The sequence below is a fragment of the Anabrus simplex genome, chromosome 10 (assembly GCF_040414725.1).
Source record: "Anabrus simplex isolate iqAnaSimp1 chromosome 10, ASM4041472v1, whole genome shotgun sequence".
NCBI classification, from domain to species: Eukaryota; Metazoa; Arthropoda; class Insecta; order Orthoptera; family Tettigoniidae; genus Anabrus; species Anabrus simplex.
In genome coordinates this window covers 102,191,726-102,211,145 of record NC_090274.1, presented here as the reverse complement: position 1 = coordinate 102,211,145, position 19,420 = coordinate 102,191,726, and the positions used below count along the sequence as shown (strand labels likewise).

Sequence of the window (19,420 nt, the reverse complement as noted above, 5' to 3'; positions counted from 1 at the left end):
CGTATCACATTATGAGGACTGTTACAAGTAATATTTTGAGGAAAAAATTTAGGCAGAAGAGGACTTAGAATAAGATGGACATCTTGGATCAATATTTTGAATGGGTTGGAGCTCTTTGGCACATGACAAAAGGAAGATAGCCATGCTTGTAGCCAAATTCCAGTTAGGATAAGGTACCAGTAACAGTGAAGAAACCAGCCATCATATGCCATGCATTGGAGGGACTTTGAACAATAATAGCTGCTATATATTAACTAGCATAAAATATCGAGCTACCTGAAGAAATTACGAAAATCGTTTCAAATATTGGAAATTTCACTATACATCTTTCCAAGGATCTTCAAAATGTCTGCTTAAAAACGAGGAGTTGCCCAATTAAGTCTATTCAGCAGTTTGTTAGAATTTCCATTATCAGAAAAATGACATCAAAATATTAGATTACTTCAAATGTGTTCACCTGTGTTTCTCTTGGCACTGTCAACTCGGATTTCGGTTCTTCTTTCAAACGCATCTCTTCTGATATAATTTTGTAATTGTCCTGTGGAAAAGTTAATATATTAGGCAAATTTTTCAGACACATCTGGAAATGTATTTATATATGAGTGGGCTTAACAATTCATCATTTCCTAGTAAATAAGACAGTTTAAGTTTCAAATCTTGAACTATCGTTTATCAGAAAATCTCCATGTTGAGTATCCATAAAAGCATGACAATTAAGAGACCTTCAGGCGTGGAGGAATGTCCTGTTTAAATGCTCATATTTAATTTTGAAGAGTAGAACAATTATATAAAATAAAATCTTCTAAAATAACACCGAATGATCAGGAAAATGTACAGACATACTTACAAATAATCTGCTCATTATAAAGAAACCAATAATGAAATATTAAGAACTTCACAATTTATCACTGTTATCTTTCATGTCTTGTACCAACAAATACAGCTCAGCAGGAAAATGTATCTTCCTTATTTCCTCTTCTATATGAAGTGTTCAGCTTGAAGACAGGGAAGATCCTCAATAGCCCTACCATCAAATGGCATAGAGAGCTAGGTGTCACTGAGGAGGCAAACTAAGGAAATGAAGAGTAAGGTAGCTTTCCATTGCGTTCCTCCTCCAGCCAGACAGTGCTGTTACATACCAGTCTCTCATGAGCACGGTACTGTACACACAGACCTGCTATTTCACACCTTTTCCTATAGGATCTGGCTGTATTAGGAATGGTGTTGCCCGTACTGCTCATATCTCAGTCACTTTCATATCATAAGAGCCAAGAATGAGACTGAGACCCAAAATACAAGTGACAAACTTGTTCTGGGCCAATCCAGAAGACAACAGGTATTGAGCACATAGTATCTCACCAGAAATGGAAGTCATGGAAGTCATAAGCCCTAAACAATTTAAACCATACCCTATAGGTTATCTACAATATCATAGAGGGCCTGTATGCCTGACATCAGTGCTCCTTGTGCAGGTACGAGTACGCTTTACATTGCACCAACACAGAGAGGTCTTTTGGCGATGATGGGATAGGAAAGGGCTAGGAGTGGAAAGGAAGTGACTGTGGCCCTAATTAAGATATATCCCCAGAATATGCCTGGCATGACAACAAGAAATCACAGAAAGCCATCTTCAGGGCAGCCAACAGTGGGTTCAACCCACTATTTCCCGAATACAAGCTCATAACTGTATGACCCTAACCGCATGGCCACCTGATATATTGTGCATTGTGACAGGACTTCGTATGTATTGAGAAGCAAAAGGTCAGATTGTTGTCTCAAGAATGCCAGCCCTATGTTCAGCATATGCCTGCACAAATCAGTATAACTAATCCAAGGACACATTTTGTTATAAATAAGTGTTACTGGATTCAATTCCTGCTAGTTAATAAACCTATTTTAATACTTTAACAGAGGAAGTACTGTGAGACTGAGTTATTATCAATTTGATCATGTTACTGACTTCCTTTTTAAAACCAAGGAATTAACTCAACAATGGGTTGTGAGGATGAAAGGAGACAAATTGTATCCCACCCAACAGAGTCATTTAGGCTGTGCATACTTCGAAGTTAAGTACATGTATCAAATGACCAGTGGCTATTACTGCCAAACATGGCATGGTTCTAAGCATTTTATTTTTCCTCATATTCGCAAACAAAGAAAATATTGTGCTCACTGCCAATAAAACATAACGAAAACCCAACAGAGGCAACTTGTTAAAATTAAAGTTGATATTGTGTAAAACTCCAAAAATGCAAATACTGCACATATTTAATTGATTTAGTGGTATATTTTACACACTATTAAGTTAAAAGAAGATATATGATGGTTCAACCCTTTAATACTATTAAAAGAAGAAATGTAATGTTTACATTCCTATTTAATTATAACTAGTACCGGTTTCGACCATTATTCTTGGTCATAATCAGCCAATCACAAATACGTATAAAAGACAATGCCCAGGCAAATAAAATGTGAAGTTTACATAATTCATTCAGTAGCTGTTTGTGAAGCACTAAAAAACTTTAGGGAGCACTGAGTGTTGAAATTTCAGGCGATCACAAAAAAGAATAGAAGACAATGAATAGAGTCTACGTAAATGTAGTACGGAGCAAGTTCTTGAAGAGTAGCAAAGACATGTGCGGATCGGCACTGTGCTTCATGAACTACAACTAAAAATACATGTTTCATCCTAGACTTCTCCATAACATTGAAATTCCAACACACAGTGCTCCCTAAAGTGTTTTAGTGCTTCACAAACAGCAACTGATGGAATTATTTAAACTTCACATTTTATTTGCCAGTGCATTGTCTTTTACACTTACTTGTGATCGGCTGATGATGACCAGGAATAACGGTCGAAACCGGTACCAATTATAATTAAGTAGGAATGTAAAAATTACATTTCTTATTTTAATAGTATTGAAAGGTTGAACCATCTTATATCTTCTTTTAATAGTGTGTAAAATATACCTCTAAATCAATTAAATATGTGCAGTACTTGCATCTTTTGCAGTGTTACATAATATCTATCAGCTTCATATCCATGCTGGCAGTACTGAATTATTCACCTACAGGGCTTCATTACATCCTTCTAATCAACACTAACTTCAGGCCAACTTCACTGATAACTTAAGGCCATGCTGCCAACGGGGGAAAACACAGACACTGCACTAATGCAATTCATATCTTGTATTGAATATGAGGATCCAATGGAGTCCAATAAAGGTATAATTCCTGTGTAATGCACAAGCACTGACACATGTGGACTGGCTCAGTGTAATGAGTCTACATGAAACACATCCTTTTCTTATCATCATGGTTGAGATGCACAGTATGGAAGATATGACACATTTATCATTCTTTGCCTCAGTGCTTAGACATTCAAGTTTTTCTATAGGGGTCAGTTCAAAAAAAATGCAACGGAGCATGTTAGTAGTAGTAGTAGTAGTAGTAGTAGTAGTAGTAGTAGTAGTAGCAGCAGCAGCAGAATTATCATCAATATTCGGAATGGCTAAATTAAGATGAGCAGGACCATTCATTCAAAATCTTGTTTCATTCTTATTCTAATAGCAAGACTCATCCTTAATGGGGCTGACTGATCGAAAACACCATCAAGGTGGTGAACTAAAAGTGAACCAACACTCATTTTTGTATATCACGTAATAACGCAATAAATGATTTTATGTAAGAATGCATTTAGTGTTTTGTACTGCATAAAGAACAGAGGTATCTTCTGGATAACTTCAGAACTTGCTGCCTATAGTGGCAAACACGGACACTGTGCTAATGCCGTTGTTATCCATGAGCACGTTATGAAATGTCCAGTTACAGGAATAGATACATACATACATATTCATTATAGACTGTTATTCTATTTGGTGTTCAGTCTGCAAGCTGCTGTGAATGTAATTATCACCACTACAATTTCCTACTTCTAACTAGTTCTATATCTCTTATCTATTCATGTGAAACAGTCCAATCAACATCGCCTTGGTCTCCCTGTATTCTTCTTACCCTCCATGACCGACTCCATCATTCTCCTAGTTAACCTATCCTGCCCCATTCATCTCACATGACTGCACCACAATTCCCTCCATGACTACAGCTCCATCCATTGCGTTCAATCCTAACTTAGCTTTTATTTCTTCATAACAAGTACCCTACTGCCATTGTTCACACCTCTTTTTACCAACAATCATTCTTGCTACTTTTATGCCTGTTACTTCTAAGTTGTGAATAAGTTATCCTGTGTCTACCGAGCTTCCACTCCCGTATGGCAAAGTTGGTCCAAAAACACATCTATGTAAAGATAGTTTCGTCCAGGAGCTGACTTCATTCTTCCAGAATGCTGTTGATTGCAGCTGTGAGCAGACTGCATTAGCTTGATTCAATTTCACTTACTATATTACCAGTCTGGACGTGCCCACATCCTAAAAATTTGAAATATCTACCTGTTCCAACTTCGTTTCCCCAATCTGACATTCATTTACCTTGGATGTCTTACCTACTGACATCAATTTAGTCATAGAAAGGCTAATTTTCATATCATACTCATTTTACCTATTTTCAAGTTCCAAGACAGTAGACTGCAGGCTTCAGGCAAAATCTGCCATTAAGCTAAAGTTGTCAGCATATGCCAGATTGCTTACTAAATTTTCACCTTACTGAATCCCTTCCTGCCAATTTATACCTTTTAGCAGATGATTTATGTAAAATACGAACAACAAAGATTTTTCAAAATTCTGGCAAATACAGAAAATACATACCTGACAGTTCCTTTGTGGTCCGAAACCACACTGCTTTTTGTCCTACTTACTCTGAAACACTGACCTCACCTCCCTTCCCCGTTGCCAGTAAACACCTTGGCTGGTATACTGATTATTAAGATACCTTGATAATTGATGCAATCCTTCCCCTTTGCTTGCTTATAGGTAGGTGCAAATACAGCTTCCACCCAATCTGAAGGTACCTTACTAACACTCCATGATAATCTTACTTTATGAAGCCATTTCAACCCTCCCTTCCCACTATACTTCACCATTTCAGGACTAATTTGATTTATTCGTGCTGCTTGATGACAATGGAGTATATCTACCATCCTTTCCAATACCTTAAGAATAATTTCATCAACATCATTGCCCTCTTGACACAAGAGTTCAGAAACAATAAGGACTGCAAGTAATATATGACACAGCAATGTTGCAGAAAAAAAGACTGTGTACTATGACTGTGAAAATTATTTGTGTGAATTAATTTGATGAGTATGATGCTGAACTGCTAGAATGGTCTAAATATGGTATTGCTGAAGAGAGAAATTATGAAGGGGCTAGACGTAAAGGTTACATTCTACTTCATCAGGTTGTATTTAAGGACAATGCAACGATGTGAATTAGACCCACATTCGACACATCCAGTATAAGGAAGAGGGAGTTGTCACTGAATTACTGTATGACAAAGGTCCAAACTTAATTGAAATTCCCTCTCTTCTGTTCAGGTTTAGAGAGAGGCCAGTAGGTGTTAGAATATTACACATTGGCACTCGCACATCACTGCTGCACTTGCGTGAAAGATTTTCAGTTATACAAGGATGAAGGAGAAGCCACACAGACCATGCTGTCAAGATGTGTGAGATAAAAAATGGCACCAAGCTAAGAAGGCGGACGTTGATTCTGGAACTCTATCGGAAAACATGATAAAATATGCTGTGGTATTTGAGGCGACAGGTGTAGACCTTGTTGGACTCTTGTCACAGAAAGTAAAAAAGGAAGGCGCGAATTATGATCTTAACATGTGCTGTGTATACGCAGTGCACTTGGATCTTGTAAGCAATTTCATAACGAATGGATTTTTACTGAGTTTTCGATGGTTCATTACTCGATGGGAAAGACCAAAAGTGTCTACAACAATAGAACAAATTTCACTGGTACAGATAACTTGTTTTGATAGATAGATAAAGCCTTTATTTTCTGTGGCGAAGTTAGGGCTCTTGGCCCTTTCTTACACTTAAGTACACACATATTGTTATTATTCCATACAATGACATTGATTAACTTAAAATACCAAGAACTACAAACAACACTAATTTTTAAGACAAAATAGGAATATATACACGCAAAGAAGAAAGAAAGAAAAAGTAACTGCTTACATAATACAGGTTTGAAAAAAAAATTCAATACACAACGAAAGAAATACGAATGTAACAATACTAGTAAGCTTAATAAAAATATTAAATGAAATCTAACTAATTGTATCCTTGCAAGACTAGATCTAAGTTAAATACTGTACTTACTACTAGCTATTTTTAGGCTACTTCTACTTCGTAAATACAGTACGGATGCTTTCAATTTAAATTATCATATTAACTGAATATTTTTTGTACAATAATCTCATATCATTTTCACAATCACTCGTTCCACTCATACACGTACCTTGCTGGAAGCACTTAACGAGGAACTGCTGGTAGGAGATTTTAAATATGCTTTTTGATGCAGCATCCTTGATGTCTCTGGGAAGAGCATTCCACCATCCCGAAGCGGTGCTAGTAAATGATCGATGGTATGTGGTTGTTCGGTGGACAGGTATTTCTAGGAGGGGCACTGACCGAGTATCATGGAGATGTAAAGAACCAAGGTGACGAAAATTGCTGGAGAGATAAGCAGGGATGTCTTCCGTAAGTACCTGGTACACACGAGTATTTGCACGTAGTTTACGCCTGTCGTAACCAAGATAATTGTTTATAGTAGGGAGAAACTCGAGCGTCATACCGTAAATCCATAGCATATCTAAGACAAACATTTTGAGTGCGTTGTAGTTTCAAGCTTAATTCATTTGTTATATCCGTAAGAATTACATTACAGTAGTCAAAAATAGGAAATAATAATGAGCGAACAAGTTGAATTTTTAGTGATCGAGGGAATACATTTCTGAACCGTTTTAAGGGGTGCCACAATAAGCCTTTATGCAGATATTCTTAACTTGCGCTGACCAGTTTAGAGTTTCCGTTATAATAACACCAAGGTTAGAAACTGATTCACAATAAAGTATAACAGTATTATTTAAAGTTACGGGAGGAATGCAATTTTGTTTTAAAATGTGAAGATTCTTTGATGTACCGATGATAATGGTTGCGTTTTATGGAGGTTTAATTTAAGGTTGTTTTTAATTGCATAGCTATTAATTTGCTCCAGGTCAGCATTTACATTACTATTGCTTGTTGTATATTATTAGTTCTAGTGTGGTAATAAATTTGCAGATCAAGAGCATACAGATGGTACTTGCAGTGCTTAATTGATCTGGTGATATCATTTATATATAAAGTGAATATGAGAGGGCCTAGGACTGACCCTTGTGGAACACCAATATTTTTTGTTCGCCACGTTGATTTATTGTTATTTGCAACCACACACTGCCGGCGGTTCGTGAGGTAAGAATAGAAAAATTCCAGCACTTTCTGGCTAAAGTTTAAGGACTGTAATTTGGGAAGAAGCAACCTAGGATCAACAGTATCAAATGCGCTCCTGAAATCTATAAGAGGAAGTATTGTCACTTGTTTGTTGTCCATCGCATATCTAATGTCATCTGTCACTTTCAGCAGAGCTGTCATGGTACTATGTTTTTTCTTAAAGCCTGATTGGTAAGAGTCGAGTAAAGCATATTTATGAAAGTACGTAAGGATTTGCTCACGTACCAGGTGTTCCAGCACTTTGGACAGGGGTGGTAGGATAGAAACTGGTCGGTAATCTGAAGGGACACTGGGTCCATCCTTTTTTGGGATTGGGATGATGAGGGCATCCTTCCACACCGTAATGAAAACTCTCTGGGTTAACAGTAGTTAATAATGTGTGTTACGATCGGCAGAATGGCGCCAATGATATATTTGTAGAAGGACAGTGGTATGCCGCCGTGTCCAGCAGCATTTGATCTGAGAGAATACATAACTCGTTTTACGTCATTTATACCAACCTCTTTAAAGACAAACGTATCTTAAATTGGCATAAAATGAATATTATTATTATTATTGTTATAAAAATTATTATTATTACTTGTACAGTTATGAAAATTATTATTATTATTATTATTATTATTATTATTATTATTATTATTATTATTACTTGTACAGTTATGAAAATTATTATTATTATTATTATTATTATTATTATTATTATTATTATTATTATTATTATTATTATTATTATTATTATAAAATTATTATTATCATTACTTGTACAGTTATGAAAATTGTTATTATTATTATTATTTTATTATTATTATTTGCTCTTACAGTGGATTCAGCAGACGTGAAGTATAAATTTAAGTCATCAAGGGATACATTCAGCGCTTGCTTTAATAACTTTCGACCTATACCCATCGTTCGTAATTGTTTTCATACTTCTGTCGAAATCTTGCATTTCGATACTTGACATATGTGTTTATATTTACTGTTTTTGATTAACTGTTTAACCTTGTTGCAGAGAACGCAGTAATTTTCAAAGTCATTAGCATTACCCGTTCGTTTAAACCTTCTGTACCATGAGTCACGGTTTGCCATTTCTGATTTAATCTTCTCACTAGTTTATTTATTTTTACGTCAAAATCATCCGTGTGTAAAATATCGTTCCACGGCAGATAATATGCTTCGTGTCGTATTATTTCCTTGTCCAGATTTTTTATATCCCTGCGTGTTATATATTTAGTTTCGTATTTTGGCATCTTTAATGAATAGCAGACATATATTAGATCATGGGTAGAAATACCTGGCACTGCAAGCTGTCCGTGTTTTAAAACTTTCTGAGTATTGTTAGTTATGATCAAGTCAACCAAAGTATGAGTCATCCGGTTAACTGTATGTAGATGATTAGTAGCGTTTAGAGGTAGGATGTTCAGGTCTAATTTAAAGAACATATTTTGTAAATGTAATGAGTCATTTGTCGCAGTCAGCAGATTTGTATTAAAATCTCAAAGTATAATTATATTTTCCTACAGTGGAATTAACTTGGCTAAGCAAATTTATGTCTTACGTCTGGGGGTTTATAAACTACTCCGATCAGTACTTTTTGATTGTTAGCCAAAACTTCTATAAACATAAACTCACGTCGATTGGGAATTGCCTGGTCTGAAGTAGCCACTATTTTACTTTTGAGATCATTACGACAGTATATAGCACACACTCCCCCTATACGTTTTCTTCGGTCTAGACGATGTAAAGTCATGTTATTTTGTTCAACAAGGCCTGAGTTTAGTGAGGGTTGTAACCAAGTCTCAGTTACACATATGCAGTGAAAGGTATTACTATCATGAAAGAGTGATTGTATTTCGTTAATGTGAGCCATTAACGATTGCGCGTTAATATGACAACACTGTAGGGCTCGCCGATATCTTGAAAGACATTCCCTGAGAATGTTTCCCGCTGACGCTGTTGAAGGGTAGGGTGAGGGGGGCGACTGGGGAGGGGGTGGGAGCGGGTCACTGGCATCAAGGTCACTACAATCGGTACAAATAACACTCGTATTATGACTAGCCATTATCTAGGAAATACTTCTGCTTACTCACCTTGTTTTCTCCACAAGTACTCACATTAACTCACACACATACACGCACATTTACTTAAAACTACATCATCATGCATTAATGCCATCTCAGTAATGGGTCAGTATAAATGCTCACTCGTGTTTTACATTAAACTAACAAGTTGTACCATTGTAGTAATTAACACCTTTCGTCCATTGTCACATAGCACAACAATGCGACCGTCTTGGCTCCAGACACGATTTAAGCCAAAGTGATCTCGTGCACGATTTAAAATGTTTTCCTGGTACCCGTGAGCGATTCCGTCAGGAGAAGGTGCGTGCGTTTTAGCCGACGTTTAGCCCCCCAAATGCGGTCACGATTCTAGTACCGCAGGAACTTAATAATCAAAGGGCGTTTACCCGTGGCAACCACATCAGCCGTTGTTCACTTTGGAACACCTAGGCGATGGCAACGATCAATGTCTGACATATTAAACTCGATATCCAGTTTTCCTTTAATAGTTGATAATACTTTAGCGTACACGTTTTCACCTGGTGCTTCCGGGACGCCATGCAAAATTAGACAGTTTTGGCGGCTGTATTGTTCCGCTTCGTCCATCCGTTCACTTTGCTCGTTCAGCTTTTCCTCTATTTTTAAAATATTGTTTTTAATGTATTTCATTTCACCAGACACGTTCTCTTGAAACGCACAGAACTTCTCCTCCAGCCGCTGTAGTTTCTCCTCCCGGTTGGTGCTGCTGGTCGCCTCCTTGAGTTGGGCGCGAAAATGCTGCATTGAATCTTCAATTGCCGATACCTTTTGAACTACATCCCGTAGCGTCATGTTTTTTGTCAGTATTGGACGGTGATTATTAAAACTATGTAGATGAGGTCACGAATGGCACTTAGTTGCTGTTTATCTTGCAGATTTACGAGTTTGCCTTGACACACACTTTACACTATGACTCAGCTCTCCACCATCTTGTAATTGATAAACTGTCGACTAAAACCACACAGAAAGAGAGTCCACAATGCAGCAAATAGAGTAAAGCATTAACCACGCCAAAGCAGACTGGTGGGGTTGTTGGTGGCAAAGTCTGATTCAGATAGTAAAGAGAAATTTGAGATGTGTCCTCGGGAGAGCTTCACCGTGTTGCGATGAGATGACGACACTACTGTGTGAGTGTGAAGCCGTCATTAATTCCCGTCCTCTTAGCTACTTGCCTGAGAAGCCTGAAGATCTCAACCAACTTTCACCTTCAAGTATTTTGCAAGGCGATGTCTGCATGGGAATACCATATTTAGATCAACTGGATTCTGTGAAGTTGTCAAAGAGATGTTGATTTCTACTACAGTTGCAACAAGATTTTGAGAAGAGTAACTTACCTAAGTCAGTTGATCAAGAAGAAGAATAAAATGTCTATAAAATCTGGAGGAGATGTGGTGCTGGTTGCAGCTGATGGAAGAACTGGATCGAATGGCCATTAGCACGGGTGCTAGAAGTGTATCGTGGGAAAAAGTTGGAAACAGTGTCATGTGAGGTGACTAGTCCACATCAGTGACTTCTGAAACTGTGAAGGAGGATGCTAATGACTGCCCCAGTAGCTTTCCCTCTCATAAACAGTCTGACTCATCACTCCTCAAACTGGTATTATGACAGCACTTCTACCGTTTCATATGAATATAAGAACTGATTAAATCCGAGTAATTTACAATAAATGTGAAGTTCCTCACAGGTAAAAAGAAAGTTTCTCACAGGCTATGTGCTTTAGGAATTAAGACTGTAGGGCATTCTGAAAATATATCTCCATCATTAATCCCCCTATCAAAATAGTGTACATGAGCAGAAAGTTCTACAAGCAGATTTCCTCTAAGATTGGTAGATTTCAAATACGGATGGCCATGTATATTTTTGGGAGAGTAAAATTACTGTTGCAGTCTTCACATAAATCCCCAGTCAATTCATGGATGTTGAAATGATACTGAACTTAAAAACTACCCATGGATAAGAGGATTCTAAATGTGGGTTAAAATACATCCAGTAGTTTTTCAGTTACAAGAACTCAAACAACAACAAAAAAGAAAGGCACAACCCCTAAGCTAAAAAATATTTAGGTACATTATTACACCTGAAATGGATAACTAAAAGAAAATGCAGCCAAAATAATCAATATATAGATTCACAGTTGTTACATTTTTTTGATATAGATTACAGTCAGTACTAATATGCATGGCTTATCAGTCCATGGACTAGAATGATGCACATTTCCATTTCAATTTATCCAGTCCTACCGGCTTCTTCTCTATCTAGCACAGTGTTATCCGAGAAATTTTGTCAGCCGGGTATAAGGAATGAGTGGCTACATAGGGAATACTACGCATTAAAATGGATATAAATTTTTTTTAAATTTATACCCCTCACGGCATTCGTATTAACAGTAACTGCAAAATTGAACTATTTTTAGTATTTTTACCCTAAATTAGACAACAGAGAATTTTGAACTTTTAGTGTTCTATTGCTCATTCATAATCGTTCAATTTCTGGGATTACTATTCAATTGCTATGGAATGCCATACGGGTTTGTGACATCATTCAAAACCGCTAAACAACTAAACTCTGATGTAATTATGCTGAAAATAATGATTGATCATTTAATTAAACAGTGCATATCTTTATGTTAGCTGGGCAGTCAGTGAACATGGCAGGTCACTTCACCCATTAAGAGGTCTTAGGGATAGCATTGTAGTTGAAGTAATATTTACTACAATTCTTTTATCATATTAACATCATGGCATGCCCTATCACTCTAAGCCTCTAGATTTGCTCCTAAACTAAATTAATGAAACCCTGCAGGAATTTGTTTCTAAAAAGATAACAGGTTGTTATAACATTCCTTCAATTGTGGTAGATTTCATAGAACATTAATAAAGCTGGACTCGTGGTGTAGGGAGCACTCCTGTCACCTGGCGGCCCCAGGTTCGATTCCCAACTGGGTCGGGGGTTTCCAATTTTAAATGAATAATATCCCTGGCCTGGGGACTGGGGTTTGTGTCATCCTTAAAATCCTTTCCTTACATTCAACACTCTACACTGACTCCATTCCAATTATATGCAGGTTCATATTAGATGGTGCAATTAGGGGCGAAGATCTCTACAGTTCGATGCCCCAACCAAACAGCATTATAAATAATAAATAAAGCTGTTGCAGTACCTATAGCCACACAATCAGATCAGGTGATACCAGTGTTGTTACATCATGGTAGAAAAAGAGGTGGTCAACTATTTTGCCATTAACTGGTTTTTAAATAGGGTATAAGATGACTTTTTCACTTCAATGGAGTACTTAACCATCTCACTATCCACATGAGTGCTGTAAATTCCTCACCCTAACAGGGAATTAGTACAGTATTCCTCTAGATTTATCCCTCTGTGCAATCTCAAAAGCAACACTTTAGGAAGCTTTAAGGGTATTGTCATAGTGAAAAATCCAATTATCAAAGTTGACCATCAATAATATAAAAAGTTTTCAATCAGGAGAAAAGATGAGTAAAAATCACTAATGAGAATGCTCCCCATATAAACGTTAATTTAAATCTGTTCGTGCCAAAGAGGGTAATATAGAATTATCAATACCGCATTAATGGTCACAATCCACTCATAACTTTAGGCAAAAAAGAAGTGACCAGTCAAAATCAGTAATCTTATCATGAACAATATCACAAAGGTCACTCGAGTAGTTTTACCAAATGAAAAAAGTCCATACCACTGATAGGATCCAGAATCAGCACTAAATTTCAGGTACTGATATCTCAAACTCATTGGAAATCTTACTGGGGCCTTGTAGGTAAGATAAACGTGCTCATTCTTTAAAGAATAGGGCCTGCTCAGTTAATTTACACTGAAAATAATAAGTGTTATGTAACTAATCATGAAATTATCCATGGGGAAAAATAATGAAAACAAGGTTCCAATGCCAACAACTATCTACTATTTCCAATAACAATGAATGACATCCAGCACATAATATACTATGGGTGATGGTTTAGTCTGCCCTCTCAATATATTATCAGTTTCTAATTTAGTAAAATTATTTCACTCGTACATGTATCAGGAGCCTCAACTCACTTCATCAGCAATTTCCACATCATATATAAATATTCCCCATATCATAGGATCTAACATTATTCATCTATGAATAAGATGTCATCAATATATACCATTATTTTTAACACATACACACTTAATGACCAGATCTTGATAATGATTGTTGTAATGGAACCATTTTAACCTGAATGGAACACTTTAGAACATTTATGAAAGGTTCAACTGGTTATACTTATGTTATGTTACACTTTAGTACACGTATTAAAATGCCAGAATGTTTCCTCAGAAAAACTGATCAGTGATACAATGTTTCTTGCTACTGTTTGTTCTGTCATACCCCACATAAGCGTAGACCTACTAAAAAATTAACTATTATACTACCAAAATTAACATTTTTGCCTTGTTATTCTTAGAATGCTTTCTAGAATGAACTGGTTTACCATTGAATTATTTGACTCCTTAAGATCTAAATGAGCAATTCATTATATCAGGTCAGATGGAATCTTTCTATGTTTGTGTTGGACTGGAATTTCGACGGAGAGGATCAAACCTCCCATCATGTCCTTGAATTCGTGGCTATTATATGCTCTTCTTATTGTAAATTATTGATGCAGAGGAAGACTACCCACTCACCAGCCTAATACTTATTGATTCTGTCTTGCAAACTAGCTTTAAAGGTTTCGAAACACTAAGATGACGGAAATCATTTCCACAAGAGGCTAATGTATTTGAGCATTTTTAATACCATCGGGGTGAAAAAGGATTTAATATGCAAACTCGAAATCAGAAGGCAAGACCTCCACAACATAAGCTACTAAGACTGCCATTTTTCCTGACAAGAACTACAAAGCAAAGAGAGATGTAGAGAAACCCACTTCTTCAGCTTTAACACATGCTGTGCCAAATTAAAGATGCATACCCGTAAATTCTGCATTCGTGTAATCATAAAAATATACTTAATCAATTTGAGATTAATATGCAAATATATACGTGCATTAAGAATAGACAGGAAGTAACTCATATATCTCCCGAACATCAGATAAAAGTAGAGTTATGTAACCATTCAAACTCAGATGACTGCTAAGGGTTTAATTGTAGTCACTATAAAGTTACCTAGAATCATACTTATGCATGGAGTATTTGATGTTTCCTCACAGCAGATTGGTTCCTCTTTGATATTCATTTCCAAGTCCATTGTAAATAGCGCGTGAAGGTATAGACGGTTTTGAGATGTAAATTACTTCCACAGATCTTGCACTGAAACATGAGCGAAAAACACTATTATTGCTCTTTTGTAGTCAAGTCTGTAACTTTAGGTGACTGTTGATATTGTGCTCATAGCCACAGGGCCTCCAGTTTTACCTGGAAACTGAACCTCAGTGATAAACATTTTCAATGAAAGAACATCCCACACCCAGAGAATGGGATTACTTTGCACACCCCTTGTGAAAAGCCTGTGACTATGCAACTTACATATCACCCACTAAACTGGGAATCCAATCACTTGTTTGATGTACCTTCTTTTTTTACGATATGTTTACATCACAGTGACACAGATAGGACTTATGGCATTACAGCTAGGAGTGGGAAGCAAGTGGATTTGGCAGTGAGTAAGGTAGATTCCCAGCATTTCTTTGGTGCAAAAATGGGAAAACACAGTAAACTGACCCTTGGGCTGTGACTTCCTTCCCATTCCTAGCCAATTCCTATCCCATGATTACCAAAAGTCCTATCTGTGTCAGTGCAATGTAAAGCCAATTGTAAGAAAAAAGAAGAAATCTTACAAGCTAACCTTCAAAACTATTCATTTCTTGCTCAAATTGCAGGGCAAGATAAGCATTTAGCCATTGTGAAGACACAATCCCCGTGCCCTGTCCCCCCACTGGCTCTATTGGCCGTGTACATTTTGTATTGCTCAATATAAACATCACTCTCTTTTCACTAGAGTTCAGCAGTGGTTCAGATACAATATAAAATTTGAAAGTCACTAATGGGAATGTTCTCATATAGTACCTTCAATTTTTGCTTTCAATCTACGAACCTTAGGATAGTAAGTGGTGAGCCCAGCCTTATTCATAACACTTACAAATTATGCAAATCATCCTGGATGTTAATGATAATTGTGGGTAAGCCCTGCGCATTATATATTTTATCAAGCCCGTTTCTTACACAGGTCTTATAGCCATAGTTCTTCTCTCGATGCACAGTACTCACCTGGGCTAGCGCCTCTTTAAGAACTACCATGCAATATGTTGAATTCAGTAGTAGTTTAGCCAGATTCCTTATTGATCAAACAAATGATTTGATAGAAGACAGCCATGTACTCATTGGCAACTTTATCCAAAAAGTTGGAACCATTACTGATTATGCTACAATATATACTGTATGTCCATTACAACAAAAAGTTTCGAACTGGCTATGAAGTCCTTCAAAATTACTTTAATGAGCATACATGAATAAGCATGCTTCTAGAACTGATTGTTAATAATGGTTTGTTAGAAGTAGTAAATGGCATTTGTGAACTGTATCACCGCCATCTACCAATTGTTACAAAACGTTAAACAATGGATGACGGAAAACCCCATTATTCCAACGAGAAGTACTGCATGTAGTCACACCATTTACTCGTCAAATCAAATGTGAATATATACAACATGGTACTGAACCTGGTATTCAACGCGCAATGCTAGCATTGGCTCTGAAATGGTTCTGAATATATTTAGAACAGCATGAATTCAGAACTCACAGTTGAGAAGCAGTTCTGAATTTCTGTCGGAAGAGCATGAACAATGGCACCAAAAAATATTGTCACAGACACCATTTCACATATAATATAATTGTATGAATACTAACAACATTATGTGTATACCATTAACCTTTACTTTTTCTAAACACAACATAACACACGTAATCTATTAAGTTAGGGTTTTCTCTCACTCAAGAAAGTAGTGGCACACTTTTCGTCATTTTATTCGAGCTTTACAGACAGCACTACGTGTACCAGATTTGTGCAATTGGAGATGACAAACAGTTGAGCCGCTTGCCCAACGCCAGTGTATGGGTCAATCACTTGTCACAATGAATCTGAACACAAAGGAGTATTCCATGTCATTCTGCATCAAGGTGCTTTTCTTACATTTGCAAGGTAATACTTTCCGTGAAATTGGTAAAGAACTTTCTGTTACTTATTCAACAGTGCGGGCAATCATCAACAAGTCTCAGGACACTGGTACAACAGACAATAAACGCAGACCTGGACGTCCAAGAGCTCTTACATGTATGGAGCGTCGAGGCATAATTTGTCTTGCTCTAAAAGTGTCCTTTAAAATAAAAGGTCGATTGTATCGGACATCCAGTCAAGGCCCAACAAACAGGTCAGTTCTCAAACTATTATGAATGTTTTGAATGCAGCTGATATTCATGGGTGATCTCCCAGAAAGAAACCATTTATTCTGGAAATTAACCGACGAAATTACCTCCAGTTCGCCAAAGATTATGTCAAAAATTCAATTGAATTTTGGAATTTTGTAATATTTTTTGATGAATCCAAGTTTTAACTTGTTTGGGTCTGATGGAAATGTAGATGTGTGGGGCAAACCAAATGCAGAACTCCAATCACAACATGACCTACCTACAGTAAAACATGGGGAAGGAAGTATAGTGGTTTGGGGATGCATGGGAATTTCTGATCTTGATGACTTAGCAATTATTGAAGGGGTCATGGATCAGCGTAAATATACCGATGTGTTGCGAGGCCATTTATGTACCAGTGCACAGAAACTGGGTCTTGATGTCATCTTTTACTTTAGACGAGACAATGACCCGAAACATATGGCTCTGCGAACGCGGGATTGGTTACTGTATAATATACCAAGAAGAGGTTTCACTCCACACAGAGCCCTGATCTTAACCCAATAGAGCATCTTTGGAATCACTTGGAGACAAAAGTTTGAAAATGTCTTTCTACAGGGAGGCGCGAGTTTCAGATGGTGTTGTTGGAAGAATGGTTAAAGATCTTAGGAGAGATAATTTGCAACATGGTTCCCTCGATGCAAAGACGCCTACAAGCTGCCATCAGTATGCACACAGGCTACTAGACTTGAGTACGTGAATTACAGAGAGCTTAATTTCATTTGTGTATAGGTGTGCTAATACTTTTTTGATGTGTACAGCAACTGATTTTATTTTGTAAACTATTACTTTTGTTGTGAGAAACCATTTATACTCGAAAAACCTTATATTGTCTGTACCGGGCGGTACACCTCCACGCCGCTAATTCAAACCTTGCGCCAGTTGAAACTCCCCTACTGGAAGAAGTCTGAACTTTGTCTTATGTGTTAATTTTCTAGTTACCCTGAAGATGTCACTACTTGGAAATTTTGAAGTTTCTGAACTGTGTTGTTTTTGACGTATTTTTGTTTTGCTTGTAGTAAGAAGTGTGAACATTCTCTTCTAGAGGACACTACTGAAGAACTACAACGGTGCACCCTAGTGCGAAGTGAAAGAACTGTTTTTTTTTTTTTTTTGGAGAAAATTTAATTTCAAAAGTTTGTTCCTTGCTAAATTTCTTTCAGTCATTGTTTAAGTTGGCAATATTAACCCTTCTTTCCCCTTGTTTTGAATTCAGCCAATCCCAAATTTCTTTAATTAATTTTCCACCAATAGTATGTTTCTTCTTCGTATTGTGTAGGGGTTTTCTTTATCCACCAATAAAATGATTGTGGGCGGGTGTTTTCCTTCCTGAAACGCCTCGAACTTTCTGCGAGAGTATATAAACTGCTGATTTTAGGGTCTCTGTGCCACTTCTCTACCATCTTTCAGTGTGTATAGTACATAGCAGGGGGCGGGAAGCGCCCTCTTTTCGGGCAGCAGTTCAACATCCAGGTAATGGCCAGTTAATAACTTCTTTTCTTGCTAGGTCAGCAGTTTAACTCTCGGGGCGGGTCCGAAGCGTTTCCACCATGTAACTTCCCTAAAATGTAAAGACTCCTTGTATCTATTCTCTTTTAAGCTACATATTGGGATAGAGCTCCCACTCATATTGTTTTGAGGTGAACTTATTTTTTTATAACCGATTCTTCCTTAACGTAATGTAAATTGTTTCCTTCCTAAGTCACCTCTTTAGTATGGGATTAGCCCTTGCATTAGCGGCCTAGAGCCAGGTTAGGTTTTTAACAAAAGGTATTAGGAGGGCGGATCGCCTCCTCTCAAATTGTTATTTTAGAGGTCATGTAATTAATCCTTTTCTCACTTAATAGACCTCAGTAGGTTGGGTATTTTACCCCTGTGTCTATGTCCTGAGAGGACAACTTGAAGGTGGAGTTTGGTGTGGCCTTTGAGAGACTTAAAGTTTGAGAGCGAGTCGCTCTTTCTTGAAAATTGAGTGTTGTATGCCTCAAGGAGGCTTTTCTGTGTAATTTGGAGCAAGTGCTCCTGAGCATGAATGGGGTTTTCTGCCCCTCTGTTAAAACTTATTTTGGAGTAAGGTTGGGCTGATTGCCCAAGAATTGTGAAGTCGGGGCGCGAAGCCCTAATCCGGTAAATATTGTAACTATACTTTTGTTGCCTTGCTACTCTGTACCTGCCATGCTTGTTATTTCTTAATTTTGAAAAGAAAATATAACCTTGTTAAATTTTACATTAACTTTAATTTCGTAGTTTGAGACCCGTTCACGCCCGCACCTTCTTTCACCTCTACCTACCGCAAAAACACGGTAACATTTACTACTGTACATTTCAATAAATATATCGGTGTCTTGCCATCACCATTACTGTTTGGTGCCAGTGTATACTAATGCACATTAAACAG

At 37.2% G+C, this 19,420-nt stretch overlaps 1 protein-coding gene across 1 annotated transcript in view; it reads right to left on the bottom strand.

Moving 5' to 3' along the window:
• LOC137502375 (gastrula zinc finger protein XlCGF57.1-like) overlaps nucleotides 1–503 on the bottom strand; it is a 29,854-nt gene extending 29,351 nt beyond the window's left edge. The window contains exon 1 of the mRNA XM_068229416.1: nucleotides 458–503. The gene's annotated coding sequence lies outside the window, so the exon portion shown is untranslated. The remainder of the gene's footprint in view (nucleotides 1–457) is intronic.
• Between the last annotated feature and the right edge of the window lie 18,917 nt (nucleotides 504–19,420).